At 46.6% G+C, this 9,141-nt stretch overlaps 1 long non-coding RNA gene across 1 annotated transcript; it reads left to right on the forward strand.

Moving 5' to 3' along the window:
* Positions 1-5,013: 5,013 nt before the first annotated feature.
* Positions 5,014-7,790, forward strand: LOC110536601 (uncharacterized). Its single transcript, XR_005034786.2, has 3 exons — positions 5,014-5,075; positions 5,738-6,470; positions 6,787-7,790. It is a non-coding gene; the product is annotated as an uncharacterized LOC110536601 (long non-coding RNA).
* The last annotated feature ends 1,351 nt before the right edge of the window (positions 7,791-9,141 follow it).

A 9,141-nucleotide genomic window follows, 5' to 3' on the forward strand; every position in this document is an offset into this window, starting at 1 on the left:
AAGGAGAGTTGTATGGCATTGAAGCTTGCCTGGAGGGTTGTTAACGCAGTGTCCAAAGAAGGGCCAGAAGTATACAGAATGGTGTCGTCTGCGTAGAGGTGGATCAGAGACTCACCAGCAGCAAGAGAAACATCATTGATCTATACAGAGAAGAGAGTCGGTCCAAGAATTGAACCCTGTGGCACCCCCATAGGGACTGCCAGAGGCCCGGACAACACACCCTTCAATTTGACACACTGAACTCTATCAGGGAAGTAGTTGGTGAACCAGGCGAGGCAATCATTTGAGAAACCAAGGCTGTCGAGTCTGCCGATGAGGATGTGGTGATTGACAGAGTCAAAAGCCTTGGCCAGGTCAATGAATACGGCTGCACAGTATTGGTTCTTATCGATGGCGGTTAAGATATCGTTTAGGACCTTGAGCGTGGCTGAGGTGCACCCATGACCAGCTCTGAAACCAGATTGCATAGCGGAGAAGGTATGGTGGGATTCGAAATGGTCGCTAATCTGTTTGTTGACTTGGCTTTCGAAGATCTTAGAAAGGCAGGGTAGGATAGATATAAGTCTGTAGCAGTTTGGGTCAAGAGTGTCCCCCCCTTTGAAGAGGGGGATGACCGCAGCTGCTTTCCAATCTTTGGGAATCTCAGACGACACGAAAGAGAGGTTGAACAGGCGAGTAATAGGGGTGGCAACAATTTCGGTAGATAATTTTTAAAAGAAAGGGTCCAGATTGTTCAGCCCGGCTGATTTGTAGGGGTCCAGATTCTGGACTGACTGGATTTGGGAGAAGGGGAAATGGGGAGGCTTGGCCAGGTTGCTGTGGGGGGTGCAGTGCTGTTGACCGGGGTAGGGGTAGCCAGGTGGCATGGCCAGCCGTAGGGAATTGCTTATTGAAATTCTCAATTATAGTGGATTTATCGGTGGTGACAGCGTTTCCTATCTTCAGTGCAGTGGGCAACTGGGAGGAGGTGTTCTTATTCTCCATGGACTTTACAGTGCCCCAGAACTTTTTTGAGTTTGTGTTGCAGGAAGCAAATTTCTGCTTGAAAAAGCTAGCCTTGGCTTTTCTAACTGCCTGTGTATATTGGTTTCTAGCTTCCCTGAAAAGTTGCATATCACGGGGGCTTTTCGATGCTAATGCAGAACGCCATAGGATGTTTTTGTGTTGGTTAAGGGCAGTCAGGTCTGGAGAGAACCAAGCGCTATATCTGTTCCTGGTTCAACATTTCTTGAATGGAGCATGCTTATTTAAGATGGTGAGGAAGGCATTTAAAAAAAATATCCAGGCATCCTCTACTGACGGGATGAGATCAATATCCTTCCAGGATACCCGGGCCAGGTCAATTAGAAAGGCATGCTCGCTGAAGTGTTTCAGGGAGCGTTTGACAGTGATGAGTGGAGGTTGTTTGACCGCTGACCCATTATGGATGCAGGCAATGAGGCAGTGATCGCTCAGATCTTGGTTGAAAACAGCAGAGGTGTATTTAGAGGGCAAGTTGGTTAGGATGATATCTATGAGGGTGCCCGTGTTTACGGCTTTGGGGTGGTACCTGGTAGGTTCATTGATCATTTGTGTGAAATTGAGGGCATCAAGCTTAGATTGTAGGATGGCCGGAATGTTAAGCATGTTCTAGTTTAGGACGCCTAGCAGCACGAGCTCTGAAGATAGATGGGGGGCAATCAGTCCACATATGGTTTCCAGAGCACAGCTGGGGGCAGAGGGTGGTCTATAGCAGGCGGCAACAGAGAGAGACTTGTTTTTAGAGAGGTGGATTTTTAAAAGTAGAAGTTCAAATTGTTTGGGTATAGACCTGGATAGTAGGACAGAACTCTGCAGGCTATCTTTGCAGTAGATTGCTACACCGCCCCCTTTGGCCGTTCTATCTGGTCTGAAAATGTTGTAGTTAGGGATGAAAATTTCAGAATTTTTGGTGGTCTCCCTAAGCCAGGATTCAGACACATCCGAGATGGCAGAGTGTGCTAAAGCAGTGAATAAAACAAACGTAGGGAGGAGGCTTCTGATGTTAACATGCATGAAACCAAGGCTATTACAGTTACAGAAGTCATCAAAAGAGGGCGCCTGGGGCATAGGAGTGGAGCTAGGCACTGCAGGGCCTGGATTCACCTCTACATCACCAGGGGAACAGAGGAGGAGTAGGATAAAGGTACGGCTAAAAGCTATGAGAAGTGGTCGTCTAGAACGTCTGCGGGCGATAAAATAGCTTCAAGGTATAATGTACAGACAAAGGAATGGTAGGATGTGAATACATTGGAGGTAAACATAGGTATTGAGTGATGATGAGAGAGATATTGTCTCTAGAAACATCATTGAAACCAGGTGATGTCATCGCATGTGTGGGAGGTGGAACTGAAAGGTTGGATACGGTATATTGAGCAGGGCTAGAGGCTCTACAGTGAAATAAGCCAATAAACACTAACCAGAACAGCAATGGACAAGGCATATTGATATTAAGGAGAGGCATGCTTAGTCGAGTGATCATAAGTGTCCAGTGAGTAGTGAGGTTGGTTGGGGTCACGGCGATTCAGACAGCTAGCTGGGCCATCGGTAGCAAGCTAGCATAGGATGGAGGTCTGTTTTTAGCCACCTCATGCATTTCCGTCGGTAGATTAGTGGGGTTCCGTGTGGTAGAGGAGATCAATCCAATTGGCAAAATAGATATAGTTATAGTGACCCAAGAAAAATTGTCCGATAGACCTATTCAGATAGCAGTCGATAAGACAGCTAACGATCAGCAGGCCGCAGATGCGCGTTCAGGTAACGTCGCGACGGAGGGGCCAGTTGGATAACTCCCTCGGGCAGATAACTCCGGATAGGTGATTGTAGCCCATGAGTGGCTGATGGAACTCTTCAGCTGGCTAGCTCCAGAATAATTGATGTTTGCTCCAGGACCGACGTAAGCCAATAGTCACACGGATAGCAGCTAGCTAGCTGCGAGATCCAGGTGTAAATGTCCAGAGCTTGCGGTTGAATTCCGGGGATATGGAGAGAAAAATAGGTCCGGTATGTTCTGGTCTAAGTCGCGTTGTACAAAACTGGCGATAGATTTTCGAGCTAAAGGATAGCTGATGACCACAAACAGTGGTTAGCTGAATACTAACGTTAACCAGTGAACTGGATAGCTTCTGGTTAACTTCTGGCTATTGTGGATTTCAGTATTGATGTCAATAATACTTTTTTTTTTTACATTTGCTGAGGCGGGTTGCAGGAGTGTTTTGAAGTTGAGTTTTTGGAAAATAAAACATATAAAAGATATGCGAAGAAAGTTGTAAATATATACAAATATAATAATACATATATATATATATAATATATTTTCACACGACAAGACAAGACGAGGACAAAAGACGTCTGACTGCTTTGCCATCTTGGGATGAGTAAAGGGTCTGAATACTTATGTAAATGTGATTTTTTTTATTTTTATTTTTTTAAATCAGCAAAATTTTCTGAACCTGTTTTTGTTTTGTTGTTACGGGGTATTGTGTGTATATTGATGAAGGGAAAAAAAAAACATTTTAGGATAAGGCTGTAACAAATGTGGAAAAAGTCAAGTGTTCTGAATACTTCCGGACTGCACTGTATAGTAGCAATTAGGGTCCTGTACCATGCGCTGGTGCACGTTGACAGATTTTACACCTAGTCGGCTCCTGGATTTGAAGTAGAGCCCTTTCGGTAACCGGCTCAGCCGCCTTACTTCCTGACGCATTTTGACAGCAGGTGGCAGTAAAAATGGACTGCATATTGAGAAGAGATTGAAATCTCTCTCTCCCCCTCTGCCACCCCTCTGTGGTCAAGGTGTTGGTGTGCGGAGCCACTGCTACTCCACATGGGGCTGCCAGGACTTCCCTGGGTTGCACAACTCCTCTCTGATGCCTATGGAGCTGTGCTGTGGCAGCCTGTGGGACCTGAGCTGAAGGAATGTGTCTGACCAGACCCGTACCTACAGCCTGCTGCCTGGTCAGTGCTTTAGGGCTAGACCTCTCTCCACAGCGTCGCCTTCTCTGCCACTCACAGTACTACACTCTGACTGAGGACCATTTGATTGAGGAAAATTGTCCGATTGATGACAAAATATTCTAATGGCTTTGAATGTCTAATATAAGTTTTCAAATATCACTCTTTCGGAATAGGAGGTTTAGACACAGTTATTTTTTCTTGTGGGTTAAAAAATGTAGCTTCTGGAGCTCTGCCACCTGTATTATGTGGGGAGGGGTGCACTATCGTTGAAAGAAAGCACTTCCATTTACAGGGCAGCTAGCTGTATGTTCATCCTAACATGGTCCACAGACGGGACCTGAGCTGTGTACATCATAACCCTTAGGTATACATTAGAAATGTGTGTAACGGTCGGGGGAGAATGCAGCAAGGCACAGTACCTTCCCTTGAGCTGTGAAAGCCAATGTGTGGTGAGCGTTGTCCCACAGAGTAACTTGGTGAGTGCGCTTTGGGTTGAATTAAAATGCAATTGTTTATTATTGCTGCCCATTTAGCCCTGTTATCTGTCTGTGTGTGTTTGTTGATTTGTCATTCTGTCAGAGGAGGAGAGGAGTCCCCCCTGAGGATGACGCTGGGATTAGACCTGGTCTCTGTTCACCTGAGGAACCTAAAATAAAACGGTTTGCTAGTAGCTCAAGGAGAACTGCTCTTTCAAGATGAAGAACAGCTGAAACGCTCAGTTCGCCTACTCCGTTATTTTTCTGTTAATTCTGAAATTGGTACCGGAACACATGACAAAAATAAAGACCCTTTATAATAAAGCATTCTTCCTTTTGATCGGCGTCCTGCGGCTGGAGCCACGCGTTGGGGAAGGGGGTACTGTCACGTGTGCTCCCGCTCCCGTCTCCAGATCACCAGGCTGCTCGTTATGGCGCACACCTGTCACCATCGTTACGCGCAGCTGCGCGTCATCAGACTCACCTGGACTCCATCATCTCCTTGATTACTTGCCCTATTTGTCACTCCCTTTGACGTGTTTCTTATTTTGTATTATGTTGTGTTTCTTTATTAACACTTCCTCCCTGAACTTGCTCCCCGACGTTCAGATCACATCGTTACAGGTAGCCTACTTGCTGACAAGTTAGTCAACTGTTTTCAGCAGGAGCCATTTGCTTTCCAACCTGTGTTTTCCTGCGATTGTAGTCTATTTGAAATATTGCGAAAGGCTAGTTTTGTCTGCATGCAGTTTGTTCACTGACAGATTTGCCGCAAATTCCCGACTGTAGGCAATGTCTTGTTATTGAACTACACTCCACAGCTAAGCGATTTGTTAAAAATAAGCTATTTATCCTCTGTGGTAAAATTGAAAGCTTTCCGTTGGGGCAATAGGCTATTCTGAATTAATTTATTTCTGAACAGACAGAATAATTAATGAAGAGGCAACTCAAATTAACTTTGTTTATTAGAATTTTTACTTTGCAAAAAGTGACTATTTTTCATGCCACAAGAGGTACCGAATCTGGCCAAATAGGTTCTGGGATGAAACAGCCTAAAACGGAGACTTGCTGGTTCCTGTTCAGTCAGGATCCACATCAAATTCGGCACGGATCTTACTTTAAGCCAGTTTACTACAGCAGGAATATATTCCTGCAGCAACGGATTGGACATTGACACTGATTGAGCAACATTCATTTCAATTGGATAGACTGTTCAGTTTTACAAACATCCTGCATGACAAAATATACTTTCTCCATTCCTCTCTCCACCCTCCCTATCTGTGCAGCCCAGCAGTGTGAGAATGGTGTGGTGTATGAGGTCTGTGTTCTCCCATCTGTCCCAGTGCAGCCCAGAGCTCTGACACCTAATGTGCCACCCACTCCTGTGTGGAGAGCTGCTTCTGCCCTGCAGGTAGAATGATGACCGTTCTCCAGGCCTGTTGTGAATGACGGCAGGTAAGCTAACAATGGCAGTGTCTCAATTCAGAGCTATTCCCTGCCCTCTGCATTCATTCACAACAGGCATGGAGAGCTGCCATCATTCACGCTGGGCCTGGAGAGCTGCCATCATTCACACTGGGCCTGGAGAGCTGCCATCATTCACACTGGGCCTGGAGAGCTGCCATCATTCACACTGGGCCTGGAGAGCTGCCATCATTCACACTGGGCCTGGAGAGCTGCCATCATTCACACTGGGCCTGGAGAGCTGCCATCATTCACACTGGGCCTGGAGAGCTGCCATCATTCACACTGGGCCTGGAGAGCTGCCATCATTCACACTGGGCCTGGAGAGCTGCCATCATTCACACTGGGCCTGGAGAGCTGCCATCATTCACACTGGGCCTGGAGAGCTGCCATCATTCACACTGGGCCTGGAGAGGTGCCATCATTCACACTGGGCCTGGAGAGCTGCCATCATTCACACTGGGCCTGGAGAGCGACTGGTTTATGCAGGATTTTGTTCCACCTCAGCAGTAAGACACCTGGTTCAACAGATCATGGACTTCCATTAGGGCCAAGGTTATTATAGTTATCTAAAACTGAAACTATTTAATGAAAAAATGAGTTCGTAAACTATAAACTTGGTTAGGACATTGATTAATTTGAATCGAATGTGTTGGTGCTGGGATGGAGGAATATCTGGCACCACCCAGAAGTTCTTCTTTGTTCGTCATATCCTTGCCCTGACTCTGTGTTCCCCCTACAGGTGAAGGCTGTGTGGTACCCTCTCTCTGTCCCTGTGAGCGGGAGGACTCTGTTCCCCCCTACAGGTGAAGGCTGAGTGGTGCCCTCTCTCTGTCCCTGTGAGCTGGAGGACTCTGTTCCCCCCCTACAGGTGAAGGCTGTGTGGTGCCCTCTCTCTGTCCCTGTGAGTGGGAGGACTCTTTCCCCCCCCCTACAGGTGAAGGCTGTGTGGTGCCCTCTCATTTTATTAATTGTGTGAATAGGTTTTGTACTAGGTTCTATGGCTAGGTGAATGAATAGCAGGAATACTAACTTTGATGGTTCTGGTTAGGATTTGTCACTGTGTACCCGTAGGCACTGCAGTGTACCCGTAGGCGCTGCAGTGCACCCGTAGGCGCTGCAGTGCACCCGTAGGCGCTGCAGTGCATACCTTTTTAAGCAGTGGTGGATAAGTACTCAATCGTCATACTTGAGTAAAAGTAAAGAGACTCTAAAATAGAAAGACTCGAGTAGTAGTGAAAGTCACACGGAAAAGTACTACTTGAGTAAAAGTCCAAAAGTATTTGGTTTAGAATGTACTTAAATATCAAAAGTAAAAGTGTTAATAACAATAATTTCACATTCCTTATATTAAGCAAACCAGAAGGCACCATTTTCTTATTTTAATTTACACTCAGACATAATTTACAATGTAATTTGTGTTTAGTGAGTCCTCCAGATCAGAGACAGCAAGGATGACCAGGGATGTTCTCTTGATAAGTGTGTGAATTGGACCATTTTCTTGTCCTGCTAAGTATTCGAAATGTGAAGAGTTCTTTTGGGTGTCAGGGAAAATGTTCTTTAGGAATGTAGTAAAGTACAATAAATCCCAAAAAACCTACTTAAGTTGTACTTTAGAGTGTTTTGACTTAAGTGCTTTTATTAGTTTTATATACTCTGTGTGTAGCTACCCTCTTCCAGCTCATGCACTGAGGGCATTTGGCAATGTGAGGCCTCCCCCTGCCCCCTTCCTCTCCCTGTCAGGAGTCAGAGTTCCAGTAGGGGGGCACTGCTCCCCGTGCCAGTAGGTGTGACAACAAGGGTGACGGCTCTGACGAGCTATGCCCGTGGACGATTCTCCTGTTCCAGACTGTGCTGACTGATCTGTCAGCCTGCCACCCCCATGCCCCTTAGCCCAAGTTCCAGTGTAGGGAGTTCCAGTGTGCCAGCCAGCCGGGGCGCCGTCTGCCTGCCAGCCGGGGCGCCGTCTGTCAGCCGCCTGGACTGTGGCTTCACTGACGGTTTGACCGACAAGGTGGGTGTGATTGGAAATGTATGTTGTCTGTCTCTAGTGTGTACTGTAGAAGTATGTTTAAAGTGGACTTGATTTGTATATTAGTCCACTTCTTGCTGTAGGGTTTCCATCTGTTAATTTCCAATGAGCAAGGTGTGCTGGTGTAAAGTTACTGACATGCTATTCTCTTTCAAGTTCAACTTTTCACTTGCATTTGTGTCTGTTCACGTGCGTGTGGTGTCAGACTGTGTGGTGGGGGGAGTACCTGTGTTCAGGCGGCCGCTATGTGCTCTACCTCCACCGCTGTGATGGCCATGATGACCTGAGTGATGAGACGGGATGTGCCGAGAGAGAGACACACATAATGGAAGCGTTGACGTACTGTACAGTGCCTTCGGAAAGTCGTTCTGCCCCTGAACAAGGCAGTTAACCCACTGCTCTCTGGTAGACTGTCATTGTAAGTAAGACTTTTCTTAACTGTCTTTCCTAGTGAAATAAAGGTTACATTTTTTAAATGACGCTACAAGCTTGGCACACCTGTATTTGGGGAGTTTCTCCCATTTCTTCACTGCAGATCCTCTCAAGCTCTGTCAGGTTGGCTGGGGTGCGTTTTTACACAGCTATCTTCAGGTCTCTCCAGAGATGATCGATTGGGTTCAAGTCTGGGCACTGGCTGGGCCACTCAAGGACATTCAGAGACTTGTCCTGAAGCCACTTCTGCATTGTCTTGGCTGTGTGATTAAGGTTGTTGTCCTGTTGGAAGGTAACCCTTTACACCACTGAGGTCCTCAGCATTCTGGAGCGGGCTGAACATTTTCCAAGCAGACTGTCATATGCCTTTTACTGAGGAATGGCTTCCTTCTGGCCATCGTAAAGGCCTGATTAGTGGAGTGCTGCTGAGATGGTTGTCCTTCTGAAAGGTTCTCCCATCTCCACAGAGGAACTTTGCAGCTCTGTCAGAGTGGCCATCAGGATCTTTGTCACCTCCCTGACCAAGGCCCTTCTCCCCTGATTACTCAGTTTGACCGGGCGGCCAGCTTTAAGAAGAATCTTGCTGGTTCCAAACTTCTTCCATTTAAGAATGGAGGCGACTGTTTTGGTACCCTTCCCCAGATCTGTGCCTCGACACAATCCTGTCTCAGAGCTCTACAGACAATTGCTTTGACCTCATGGCTTGGTTTTGGCTCTGACATGCACTGTCGACTGTGGAACCTAATATAGACAGGTTGACAG

The sequence above is a fragment of the Oncorhynchus mykiss genome, chromosome 11 (genome assembly GCF_057628025.1).
Source record: "Oncorhynchus mykiss isolate SJ-2025 chromosome 11, ASM5762802v1, whole genome shotgun sequence".
NCBI lineage: Eukaryota > Metazoa > Chordata > Actinopteri > Salmoniformes > Salmonidae > Oncorhynchus > Oncorhynchus mykiss.